General features: G+C 36.9%; 1 protein-coding gene across 1 annotated transcript in view; it reads left to right on the forward strand.

Moving 5' to 3' along the window:
- Positions 1-13590, forward strand: part of THSD7A (thrombospondin type 1 domain containing 7A) — a 219964-nt gene that overhangs the window by 73751 nt on the left and 132623 nt on the right. The gene's annotated exons all lie outside the window — the stretch shown is intronic.

Raw genomic sequence — 13590 nt, forward strand, 5'->3', positions numbered from 1 at the left:
AAGCACGGCCACCTAGACCCAGTTGCCCTGGACTGTGTCCAGATGGCTTTTGAATATCTCTGAGGACAGAGACTCCACATCATCTCTGGGCAACCTTTTCCAGTGCTTGCTGACTCTCACAGTAAAGAAATATTTCCTGATGTTCAGAGGGAACCTCTTGTGTTTCAGTTTGTGCCCATTGCCTCTGGTCCTGGCACTGGGCGCCACTGGAAAGAGCCTGGCTGCATGCTCTTTGCACCCTCCCTTCAGGTATTTGTACACACAGATGATATTCCCCCTGAGCCTTCTCTTATCTTCCCTTCTGTATTTAGAATAGATATGATATTCTGTCTGTACTGCTTTTTGTTCATATTTTCTGGAAAATTAAATATTGCCAAGTTTTATCTATCTGAGAGGTTGATAAAATGATCCCTAAGTTTCTGCTGACAATGAGAATTTGTTGACAGTCAAGAACTGCTTTAAACCAGTTTGTGAAATATAATGAAAGCCTTTAAACATCCTACAGTAACGAGAATTTTACTTATTTTAGCATTTGAATGCCTTTCACAGAAGTATACCTGGTAGAGGAAGTACTATCTGGTTTATTACCTTTACTGGATGGGCTTTTAGAATTGTATCTGTCTTTCTGAAAGAGCAGAAACCAAAGGTTTAGTTTCCTTTCTCCTTTTACTTATCTTAATAGCATTTATAAGTGACAGCTTTCTCTTACCATGTTTTACTTTATGCTGAGCTCTCTGGAAGAATTTCTCTTTCCTGTAGAGTTTTTTTAATCTACATAAAAATGCTGTCAGACCTACATGTTAGAATCATAGAATTTCTTTCATAAAATTTCTATTTTTTTTTTTCCAAAAATTTAAACTAGAAGAATTGGCTTGGTAAATATCTGATTAATACCACATAATGTGTATTCTGTCTCTTTGCCTTTCTGGAGGCTTTCACAATGTCTGACAAAATCAGTTTACAGTTTTCTTGAAGGCTGAGTGAGGACCTGTTTAGAGGAGAATAGAAAGGAAATCTGTCTACTTTGAGGACAGAAAGGTAGTAGTGACATAAAATCATTTTGGAGTACTGTTCAATGGCATTCCTCACTGCTGAACTTTGACACTTTATCACTGTTTCCAAAGTAGCAGCAAATTAATAGAAAAGACAAAAATTCATTTCTTGTGATTGCCTTTCTGAAGAGAAACATGCAGTTTGCCCTGATACCATGTTCCTTCCTCAGCCTTGTAGCTTTGTGTTTGAAGTCCTCTAATGCCTTCTCCATCTCTCACCTTCTCTTAACTGGGAGGTTTGCCAATGTATCTGTCAAGTAAATCCTTCCAAATCTACAGAAGGCCTCAGGCAATACTTAAAAAAAAACCAAAACGTTTTACCCACAATTTAGGGATTCTTCCATCAAGATAAAACAATAAAAGAGGTGTTGTTTCCTAGTAGCATCTGCTAAAAGATTCTGCGGTTACTTCTTATGAAACAACCTCTGTGATGTAACTTTAGAAATCAAAGGTAGTACTAGTAATGGAAAGGTAAGTGGTTTTTGTGCTAAAAAGGAAGAATAAGGCAGAGGTCAGTTGCTGTGTTCTGTCTCTATTTCTTTGATGGGTGAGAGGAATGATAAGAAATCTCCTGGAGAATTCTGATATGAGTGTTCTTGTGATGCCCTCCTTAAAATACTTGCATACTTTAAAATTTTTTGCAGTAGTGATTCATTATATTTTTAATAGGACATCTTGGGTTCTTGTAAGAGATCAGTGTGATAATACTCAAGTTCATGTATTTTTAAGCAGAAATCCCGGCTGTGATTAATGGGGACTTCTGTTTAAAAGCCAAAGTTATGATATGGTCTGAGATACTGAAATGACTGCCTACATAAATATTTCATAGAAGTTATTACTTACTCTGAAACATTAGAGTTATTACTTATTTCTAAAATAAAAATTGAGAAAACCTATTTGCATAGCAGAGTTTGTTAGATATATTTCCAACATCACAATAATACACAAAACCACTTACTTAATACAATCGTGCAACACGTTTGCCAGATGGAACTAAGTAATAGTCACTTTTTAAAATTAATTATTTATCTCAGTTGTGTCTGTAATTAAGATGACTGACTATATGTAGAGCGCTCAAATGAAGACATTACTTATTTTGCATATGTTGCAGTGACAGGTTTCATATGGTACTTACAAGACTTCTTCAAAACTAATATAAAACTATCCTTGTCTGATATGGAGTGGCACGTGTATTTTGATTACATCCACATGGCTTAGTTGGCTTTCCTTCCATAGTTTTAAGTACTATGTCTATACAATGAAAGCACCACAATTTCAGGGGAAAGTTACCATTTAAAAATTGAAAATGGGTTTCACAGGAATTTGGCAAACTGCAGATGATAATGAATAATAAATGAACAGAGGATATGCTTGGGAGAAGGTATCTCAGCAAGACATAAAGTCCTAGTGCACTTCAAAAGATTTATGACTGGACTGTTATTTCAGTCGAACACATAGGCAATTTAAATAATGAAATATTTAAAGGCAAATAAAAATAAATATATAAAATTGACCCTTATTGTAATGTTCTGTACTTAGAAGATACAATTTTATTAAATTTTCTTTGCTTTGATGAATTAGAAGAAAATGAAAAGGATGAAAGGTCCAGAACATTATCTAAGTGATACTCATTAAGTTCAGGTCTCCTGTTTTATTTTATTCCATTAGTGGCAAAGAAAACAACTATAAAGGATCCAGAGATATAAGAAACCTTCCTATTTGATCCTTGAATATCTGTATTAGCTCTCTTGTGGCCAAGGAGGCAGAGGGAAGACACAGATAAGAACTACACATGCTGTGCTCTATGAATAAGATTTCTGTCAAGAGTAAGAAAAAGCAGCAGCTTATCTTCTGGGCTTCTTGCTTTGTTATTAAAACACACCTTTCAACGCAACTGGGATTTAGGGCAAAACTCAAGGGAAAGATATTGAGTAAACTGTATGCTTCAAGAGAGAAAATGACAGAACATGTATTCTTACTGATATTTACTTCTTGCACACTGTTTTTCATAATACATCTAAATGGGCTTTAAAAATTCATATTGATGTCCCTGCCTTACACAGAAGAAGCTGAAGTGCAAGGAAACAGAAATGGTGTACGTAGATTATCCTGCAGGCTAACAGTAGGGCTGAGAGTACAACGTAAACCTATTTCTGACTTCATGCAACTAAACTGTAGTGTTTTTCTTATAACCAACTTCCTGCTACCTTGTCCGACATCATATCTTGCAGGAAGTCTGACCCTTTAAAAAAGTCAGTGCACAAAGATATTACATTTAATTTCTGATGTCTGGTTCTAGTAGTCTTGTCGAAAAGCTGTAGCCAGTCTCTGAAAAGATGTAACAGTGAAGGAGGGTTTTGACTTGTTTGCCCTTGGCTAGTGTCAGCAGACACTGGGATTACAAACTGCTGGGCTGGCACAAGCGTGATGGCCTGTGTTGACAGATGTACCCTGTGGTTGCGGCAGCCTTGCAACTAGCGCTTCTGGCCATCGTCACCACAGCAGGAGGCTACGATGAACAAGGGAAAGAAATAAAAGGGCAGAAAATGAGACAGAGACAGAAAAATAAAAACATTCACTTGGTCTTGATGCTAATTGAAACAGAAATGTTTTGTCTTCTCTTTTTGATTATATCAGCCTGCGTGTACTGAAGAAAATCCCATTAACAAATGGAATTGCAAAATATTAATGATAGAAGTGTAGGTGATCTGATTTAAAGTCCTTGTAACCTGTTCAATATGGCTGATTACCACAAGATTGCACAACACACTGCAGAGGAATAAACTCTCCTAATAGTACCAAGCAACTGGTGCTGCGACACATGCTGATGCCCAAGTGTCGTGACAAGGGCTAGTGGTGTTTTTTCAATTGATTTAACTGGGGTTCACTCTGATGAAAAGTGAAGGGCAAGCCTTAGTTGGTTGAACTAGTGCAAAAATTTGCATTTCATGTATAGTCACTGAGAACAGTACTAGCAATGAGATTTTCAGGTTAAGTGAGATGTTCTCTTAGCAGTGTTTCAGTTAAAATACATCAATTTCCACTGAAATTTGCTTTGAGATTTGTGAGTGAATTGCATGTAAAATGCTGACGGGGAGAAAACAGTGAATCTTGGTTCAAAACCAAGTGGAAAACCTCATCTTAATCTATACAAATCAAATCCTCCTCTTTAATAGGCAGTGGATCCTGAATTGGTTTTCTCGGTAATCTATCCCTTAAAATCAGATTTTGACACAGACAGAGCTGTAAAAATCTCCAGGGACACAGATAAGAATCATTCGTGGTGATGCTATTGTTGCTCATAATTATAGAGATTTCATTGTGAAATGTTAATATTTACTCATGATTACAGTCTCTGTAATAATTGGAAGTAACTATTGATTTCACAGATTTGCTCATAATAGTCTCAGCTGTTCACGGGAGGGATTTTGTTTTGTTCTTCCTTGCCCACTGTATAAGAAGAATTAGGTTCATGCCATGTGTTTTCTGTCATTATCTTTCTCACAGCCTTTCGTGGAAAGAAGAACAGTAAATTTAGGAGTTTCTAGTATGATTTCTAAAACTGATCTTCTGTAGAAGGCAGTTGAAGAACACATGGATGTTCCTTATCTGATGTCCGTGTATAAGGAAAATTATATTAGAAGTGTTGTACCAACATGTCTACCATGATGTGTGAGCTGGAAATGGTGGGAAGCTGGAAGGGTACCAGTGAAGGCACAGTATATGCTCACCATATTTCTATACCTTCTTCAAGCTCTGTTCTTTGTTGCTGTAGGAGATGAGTGCTGGGGTAGGTAGGTCTTTGGTCTGACTCAGTATTGCTGTCTCACACAGGAGATGCAGAGCAGCTTTCAACTGTTAGTAATCAGAAAAAAAATAACACAGATGTGTGGGAGAGATACAAGCAAAAGTAAATAAATCCTTTAATCCAGTTTACAAAACCTGTTAGTGTTTGCTATGTATGGATAGCTTTGTATAACATAGAACATAGAAGCTCTATTTCTCTTTAAAGCATGCTGCTTCAATTAAGTACTCCTTTCGTGTATTCATTCAGTATTAATTTTGGCTGCTACTGCTATACTATGTAAAGGAAAAATGAATAGTTAGAGGAATTCATGCTAAAAAAATTTTTGGAGGAAGAACTGTTTTAAAATCTGATAATGTTTTGAGAATTAGGTTAAGTTTATAATAAGCCTGAAGGAAAGGATTTCATTACAGGTTATGACAAAAACACAAAGCTAGATAATTGTGCATCATGAACTGTCAGCCTTTCATGTTTGTGTATATGCTAGCATATACTTCAGATTACCATGTTGCACCACTACTGCAAGCTGGAAGCTCTTGATAGCTCCGGTATAGATAGTGATTTGCAGGGTGTTACACCGCTGTACATTCAATTTACTTTGGGAAGAAATGTGGTATGAAAAGTGTGAGCCCCGATGCAGTTTATTTAAAAATTTGAATCCTCACAGCCAGAGCAACAAAATAGGTATTAAACAGTGGCAAATATAAGAAGGTGGTTGGGTTTTTTTCTTTTTTCTTTTCTTTTTTTCTTTTTTTCCTTTTTTATTTTTTTTTAAGTGTTGAATGAGGTTTTCAAATCTCACTGTCTGAGGGATGAAGAACTAGCATTATATTAAATAAAGGAGAAAATTTTTGAGACATTTTTTTTCTTTATATATTTTTTGTACTATAGAAATAGATATTTTTTTACCCTCTCTATGTTTATAACAGATGAAAAAAAAAATTTCAATATCTATTATAATTGTGTCAATGTTAAGGCAGAAAAAGCACAAAGCAGACAAAAATCCTCTCTACCATGTGAAACGTCATGTTAAAGTTACCATGAATTACAGCACAGGAAGCCACTGCTTCAACACTGGGAAACCATGTTAAATTCAAAATTTTTTCTTATGGAGCATGCAACTGTGTCTTAGAGATACCAGTTTTCTACTATACAAAAGGTGTACTTGCTGGAGTAAAATAAGTAAAATTTGGTTCCAGCAATTTGTAAGGTTCTAGTATGAAAATGCTTAGTTAGGGAAGTACTGAATAAGTGTTATGCTTTTTCTGATGTTGATGTCAGAATTTAAGCTGGTATGGTTACTCTTAGGTTTGTTTTGTGTGTGTTACATTCATGATTTTAAGAGAAATTTGAAAACAGAAGGATAATGTTAATTACCATACCATTAATAGTATCAAGAACATGTGTGAGTGTATTTTCCCAATGGATATTAATAGGGGAAAAAATAAAAGGGACCACAGTTATAAAATGCCTTAATAATTATGTTCACAGCTAGAAAGATTTCTAAGTGGCTGATTTTTATATACTTTCAAGTTTGCCTTTATCTTTATCCCATTGTTTGAAAGCATGCCCTGGAAAGCTGGGGAAACAATGTGAAATTTGTAGATTAGATTCATCTACATCACTGTTACTTAATGTTAATTTTTATATTTCTGAATATTCAGAAATGTGACCAACTTATTCTTCAGATTCTGAAATTATTTGAACTGCAGTCTGGCTTATGCTCTCCCTCATACTATCAGGAAATAAAAAAATTTGACCTCAGAATCAAATCATTTATAGGCATATTTGATTCTCTGTTATCTTCCTCTGAATCACAGGTGTTATGTTTTATTATGTTGAGAATCCTTTCCTTTTTTATCTCTCTCCCATATCCTGAATCCATTTCCTTTGATGCAGACACTGCCTTGCATGTTCATTTCAACCTCTGAAAGAGAAGCTGAGAAAGACAAAAGCATTAAATAGAAACGACAGTCAAGGTGATCCATAGCACTCCTGGAGGGGAGAGTTTGCTGGAGAATAGAGTAGGCAGCAAGACATGCAGCACCCAGGGAGCCCCGCCACGGGTGGGAAAGAGGCAAAAATAAAGGTTTTGTCTATCAATGTTCTTCTACTGTCTTGGCACTCCCTATAGTATAAATTACAGAAACTGTCTCTCCAAATGCGGCCAGCTTGTCATGTTGGCAGCATCTCAGATTCTATATTAAAAAAAAAGCTATCAATAATTTATCTAGAATTACAGTGTTTTGCTGTATTGCTTCTTCCAGCGTAATAGGCAATGTGTCTGTATCAGTGAGACTCAGTTTCCTGTTTAGGCTTTTGCAATTAGCTACTGCCTGCGATAAAAATACTCTGTTGCTGTTGCAGCAGCCATTGTTTTTCCTTTGCCGCCATAATTGTGTAAAGCAAATATAGATGATATAGGTATAGTGTACCAAGTTATAGGCATGCTTATCACATTTTAATTTAGCCAAGCAGATCTGCAAGTGCTTTTGGTGGCAGCTCTTGAGGCTGTTATATTCTTGGTGTCCTGCTGTTCATCTTGCTTCTTGACTGGCTCCACTGTCAGGAGCTGCAGTTTGCATTCACTGTCATATCCCAAGTCCTTTAAACACTTCTTGATCTGTGTCTTTTTGACCTCTCTTGAGATTTACTGCTTAGGCTTGAACTGTATCTTTTAATACTGGTGTCCTCCTGGCTCTCAGTCCTGTATCACCTGGTTAACTTTCTTGGCCCTCATCAAAACCTTCTCGTAATACAAAGAAATTTGAGGTCTCCAATAGTGGGTAAGGTTAGCTTGTTTCTGAACTTAGGAAAAGTAGATTTCTGCTAATCAGTCTCAGTAGTCTCTTTAAATACAATCCTTTCAAAATGCTGAAAACTAAGCTGCTCATTGTCTTGTGCAGTCAGAGTCTCTCTCTCTGGCATTAAACTGTTAATGCCAGTTCCAGGCATCAAATTAGTAACACCAAATGGGTCAAAACCAGTTCTCACTGAAAGTACAGAAAAATTCAGATGAAATCAATGGTGCGACCCTCATTTATTAAAAATGGGAGTAATGTCTTGCTCAATGTTTTAAGACATGTTCTGAGTTTTATGTTTGGGGATAGCTGGGATTTGTTTTGCCTATTATTTCATATTTGTATATAGAGAAAAGCTCAAAGTATTTTCACATAGCCTTATTTGCCCTGGATCAAATTTCAAAATAAGTTTTTTCTTCTTCAAATAGTGATAACTTTAATGCCTGAAACAATATTGATATATAAGATATTAAATACTACGATAGCTTACTTTGTTCTCAGTTAGCTGCAAAGCTACCAGTGCTTTAATGGGGGTTTTGTCTTGAATTTTTTACTCTATTGTGATCACTTCCTGAAATTTCAGAATAAACTTGCAGTAATGGTTAATTCACTTACTTTCCTGCTCCCTAACAAAAATAAATGTTAATCCTCCAGAAGCTTAGAGGGAATCTTAATATTGTATTTTACAGTAATCTCTTTAGAAGACAAAGAATTACAAATGACATTTTAAACTCACTAAGACTTCAATGACAGCTCCCAACAACAAAAAAAGAAGCAAGCTTCCTATTTATCTCTGTAACTGCCATTTGTAATATGCTGATTAAACAAAAAGCAGATAAACGATGGTATTTTCATGAGACAAGTACAGCTCACTACAGGTAAACTCTGACTTGTTCATCTAAATATGTTTAAAACAAAATCCTGAGAAAAACTACTTTGCACTCACAGCAGCAGCTTTTTTTTCCCCAGCGCAAAATGGTTTGAGCACACATACGTCCCGTTGCCCAGGCGTAACCGGATCAGTGCACAGCAGGGAGAGTAAAGTGTCTGCGTGAGGACTGCTTCAGTGGGAAAAAGAGCACCTAAAGAATATTCATAAAGAGCAAATTAAAACATCATATGAGGCCTTGATTAGGCTCGACAGCTTTCCTAAAGACTTTCTGTTGTTGTTACTACTGCTTAACATCAGCTGGTGATTTGTGAAAGAGCAGCCACCCCCCACCTCCTGCAGCCTTTAAGCCATGGTGGTGGGTGAGACCCTTTACATTGCATTCTGCTGATCTCTTTCATTGACGAGTTGCATATCTATGCTACACTTGTTTCTGCGAGATTACTTTTATCCCAAAATTTCACATTTACAAATGTTGCGGTAAATTACTGCCCATAATAATGATGTAATATAATATAAAAAGCATGTTGCAGGTGATTTGTATGTGGTTTTCTCATACTTCTGAGGATCATTCAACGCCTTTGCCTTCACTGTGTTTTCATCATGTATCTTCAGTGATGTCTTGACTAGCAGACAAAGAAATATTGTAAGCACGTCCTGGGTGCTTTCTATTCATTCTGTGGCAATGAGGAAAAAAATACAGTGATTTAGGACTACTTTGGGATGCACTTATTATTTGGAAAAAGTTGCAAAGCCCCTTTACTCTGTGCAGAGATATTTCTTTTCCTGCTTTTCTGTGATTGTTTTCAACTGATAACCATGTCTGGGTCTCGATGCTTGCAATGTGTTTGGGGCTGCTTAAGTTAGAAGTGGATTATTGTAGGCTCTTTTTATAATTGGTAGAGAGAGATGGGTACCTGTAAAGGGAATTGCAGGGGATCTTCTCTCTCTCTTTTTGTGAGGTCCATATAAAGAATGTATGGTAACAGCGTTCCTCAACAAGTGCTTGAGGTTGACAACTGTGACTTGTGATCCTACAAGAAAATGTGGATAACTTAACCGAAGATTTAAAAGCAGTGTGCAACTAAAAACTGACAGAAATGTTGGTTAATGCGAATGCCAGAAACTGTTTTCAAAAGAAAAAAAAATTCTTATATTTCACAGAAAATTTTTGTCAAAACAAGTTTCTGTTCATATTGCTAGAGATACATCTTTTTTAAAAAATTTTTTTAAGAGCTAAAGAAAACAACAAATTGGCAATTCCTCTTCTTCCCCCTGGATAAGGCAACTGGATTAAAGTAAGCTGTTCGGATTGCTGAGATATTCATAGGTATTGTGAAATTAATTAATTGGAAGTTAGCTTGAAACTCTTATTCTAAAGGAGCATGGAGTATGGAAGTGTTAGGGTCTTTTTTTTCTTTTTTTCTGTATCTTCCATAACCCCAAAGATAAATGTGACTAGTTGTGAAGGATGGTACCAGTTACACTTTTTTGTTCCTGATTGGTGTTACCTTAGTTGAAGAAGTAGTTGGTGGAGCCATCTACAAAGATGTAGGAGATAGCATAGAAAAGAGAGAAAGTTTGAGAGAGTGAGGGGTATGGCAGGGAGTAGGTGTCCAGACTGCAGGGAGACAGGAATTTCTAGAGGCCAGAGAGCACAAGACAGAGTTTGCTGCCACTCAGAAAGTCACTGTATGGGAGGGAAGCACAGAGTCACAACGAAGGCTCAGTGGGCAGGGGAAGAATTGTGTATGTCATTTATTTTTTTTTGGTTTTGCTTTTGCTTTCAGCTTGCTTTCTTTAACACTTCCATCCTCCACAAGTGTTAAGTTTCTTTACACATGAAGTTTGGTTTGGTCAAGTGTGGAAGCCCTTTAGCCTTTTGCGGGAGCTCACTAAGGAGAAAGCCTAGACAGATCCCTGCCCCAAAGCTGTGGCTCGCTTTAGGACCCTGTCATAGTCATATAAAGAAGTGTGCAGTAGAGTGAAAATTTAAGCTTTTGGAGTACTTATAGCCTTATACTGTAAATAGATTATTCTGTATTTAAACTTTAAAGTCAACTTAATGTGGATAAGGGAAGGGTCACATACATCACTAATAGCTCTGTGTCAACAACTACATGAACCTAGAGGTGCTGAGTAGTAGTTTGCTCAAAGGTTCATGTAAATGCACTTTGTTGGTACTCACTGGAAAGTCTTTTATAAAATTGCATACTACTTCACAGCAAAAGCAAAATAATGCAGTTTAATACATGAGCCTATCTGTGCACTTCATTGTTATTTTGGTTCCAATTCTAAAAACAACATTCTTGTAATCCAATGAAAGAGTTTATTTTTTCCCAATTATCACACTCACATACAGATATTTTTTTCATATTTACATTGCCAAAGAGAGTTAGTGCACCAAGGCTGAGATTTTTATCATTTGCATTAGTATAAACATGTCAATGAATTGGATTGAATATACTTAGATGTCAAGCACAATTTCTAGGTACAACATAATTTCTTGGATAATTGACGATTGGAAATTTGTTAGAATCCCAAATGGGCAAACTCTTCATCTGGAGTACAGTAAAGACCTTATCTTTAAAAAGAGAGATTTGTTCATTGAACACACATAGTATACACAAGGTGCAGTGATCTAGTAAGACAGAAATTTGTAGTTTGCAAGATGAACAATTTAGCTTTATTTCAATCATGATTATTTTAGTATTTCTGCTTTAGGTGGATATTTTCTGCAGTCTTTATTCTTTTAAAGTTTCAAGTGTTCAAAGTGGTGTTCTGGGGAAATGGTATCTCTTAATTCAGTGTAAATACACCTAAATTAAATACAACAATGATTATGTAATTTCTGGAAGGCTGGTTAGAGATAAAGTAGGATAATCTTGCTGAAATGGAAACTGAAATGTGTTTGTATTTAATATACATTTATTTTTCTGGATAGCTAGCTAAACCTTGGAAACCCTAATTCAAACTTAATCTGTAAAAAATACGGAGGAGTTTCCGTGGGCTGAATCGGTCTCTGCCAGCTGGCATTGCTGTGGAGTATTAATGCCTAGGATTTTACAACTACAAACAAACCATTCAGCTACAGTGTCTGCTTAAAAAAAGAGGCAATGAGGAGCAGAGGCTAAGTGTATAGACTACCATCAGCCCATTCCCAAACTGCTACTGAAGTTAATGTTGAATGAACAGCTGAAAATTGTGCTGAAGTCAATGAGAAATTTAAAGCTCATGGGAATCAGCAATAAGATGTGGCTTCATATTCCTTCCAGTCATTCACTAAGAAAGTGGTGTAAATAATTTGTACCTGCTATAGTTCGTTTAACTTACTCTTCTGCAGTACCAGAATTATTCTGTTAAACTGCTTTGGAAATAACAAAGGGTCAGCCCAGTATCTCCCACAACTTTACTCACACAAATAGTCTTGTTACTGGGGTCATTCAGATGAATGAGAAGTGTGTGGCCTGGCCCCAATTTCTTCATGGAACGTGAGCACTCCCCAGTCAGAGAAAATGTCTTCTGTGCGACCAACTGCAGATAGACATCTTTTCTTTGGGAAATGGTTACAGATCTTTTTCTGAACTGCTTGTTCTTTTCCTCTTTCATAGTAAGTCAATACATGATCTGTATGAGGTCTTAAAAAAACTGAAAAAAAAGACAGGTTTTTTACTCTCAGATTTGTGGATTTTATGAGTTGAACTGGGTGAATATTACAGTTTTTAATAATGGAAAAAGCAACCATAACAGCTTTCAAGGGTATAGGTTTTTATTGGTTTTTTTGACACTAATTATAACAACATGTCGAGTATTTACCATAGACCTTAGAGATTTTTAAAAAGCAATAACTTCTGTTCTTTGGAGAGTTACCAGCTGTCTTCAAGAGTGTGTCTCTGTCTTCAAGAACTTATAATCACTTCACAGATTGTGTGGAATGAACACTCCTTAACTGGCTTTTGATTTTTATTTCAGTTATTGTCACGGTTTAAAGCTGGACCGGCTATTAAACCTGTGGCAGATGCTCTCTATTAACCCTCGCCCCGCCCCCCAAAGGGAAAGGGAAAGGGAAAAGGGAGAGAGGCTTCCGGGTTGGAAAGATAAAACAGTTTTAATAAACTATAATAATGAAAAAGAGTATAATAACAATAATAGAAATAATCAAATATATACAAATATATATACAAAACCAAGATTGAGCTCCCCTGAAGTCAGCCACGTCACCACCGGCACTGCAGGGCAGGCTCCAGGAAGGCCCAGGCTGGGCCTAGCGACGGTCGAGAGCTGGATTCAGGAATGCACGGATCGGGATCGGGGGCAGCAGAAAAACAGACGGAGTCCTCCTTGGACACCGGCCATAGCAGAAAAGAGAGCGAGACCCTCGTGATCCCCCCGCTTTATACTGAGAATGACGTGTATGGGATGGAATACCCTCGTTGGTCAATTTTGGGTCACCTGCCCTGTCCGCTCCCCCCTGCAGCTGTGACCCCCCTTCGGCTCTTCACTCGTAAGCAGTGAGGAATTCAGCAGTGACCTTGGTTTCTCTCAAGAACAAGTGCAGCAAGAGCCTTTCTGCACAACATCCCTACCGGTGCCTCAGTGATAACTACAGACTTCGAGCGTTATCAGTCCTGGAAGCAGACACTGTCTGCAAAACATGCAGTTAGTTTCAGAAAGTGCAGTTACTTAGAGGAGACTTAGCTGAAAGTAAAAATCACTGAAAGGAAAATTGGCCCGGTTTAGTCCAAACCAGGACAGTTATAATAAAAAGAAAGAATAGAAATGCCCTACCTGAAATTACTTCTATTTTTCAAAATTTATTATATTGTTGTTCTCATTATTTAACACAATGTGGAAGGAAGAGAATGTGATATTAATAGGCATCAGTGTATAAGAGCAGTACAGTAGAAATATGAAGCAAAACCCAAAACAGTCCAGGAAGGGGTATTCATGCAGGTGAGAGAGAAGATTAGATTCATGCCTTGGAGTGGAGGACTTTGGCTCCTATCTTGTTAGTCAAAACTATGTGATGACTTTGTGATTGCT

This window comes from Nyctibius grandis, chromosome 7 (assembly GCF_013368605.1).
Source record: "Nyctibius grandis isolate bNycGra1 chromosome 7, bNycGra1.pri, whole genome shotgun sequence".
Taxonomy (NCBI): Eukaryota; Metazoa; Chordata; class Aves; order Nyctibiiformes; family Nyctibiidae; genus Nyctibius; species Nyctibius grandis.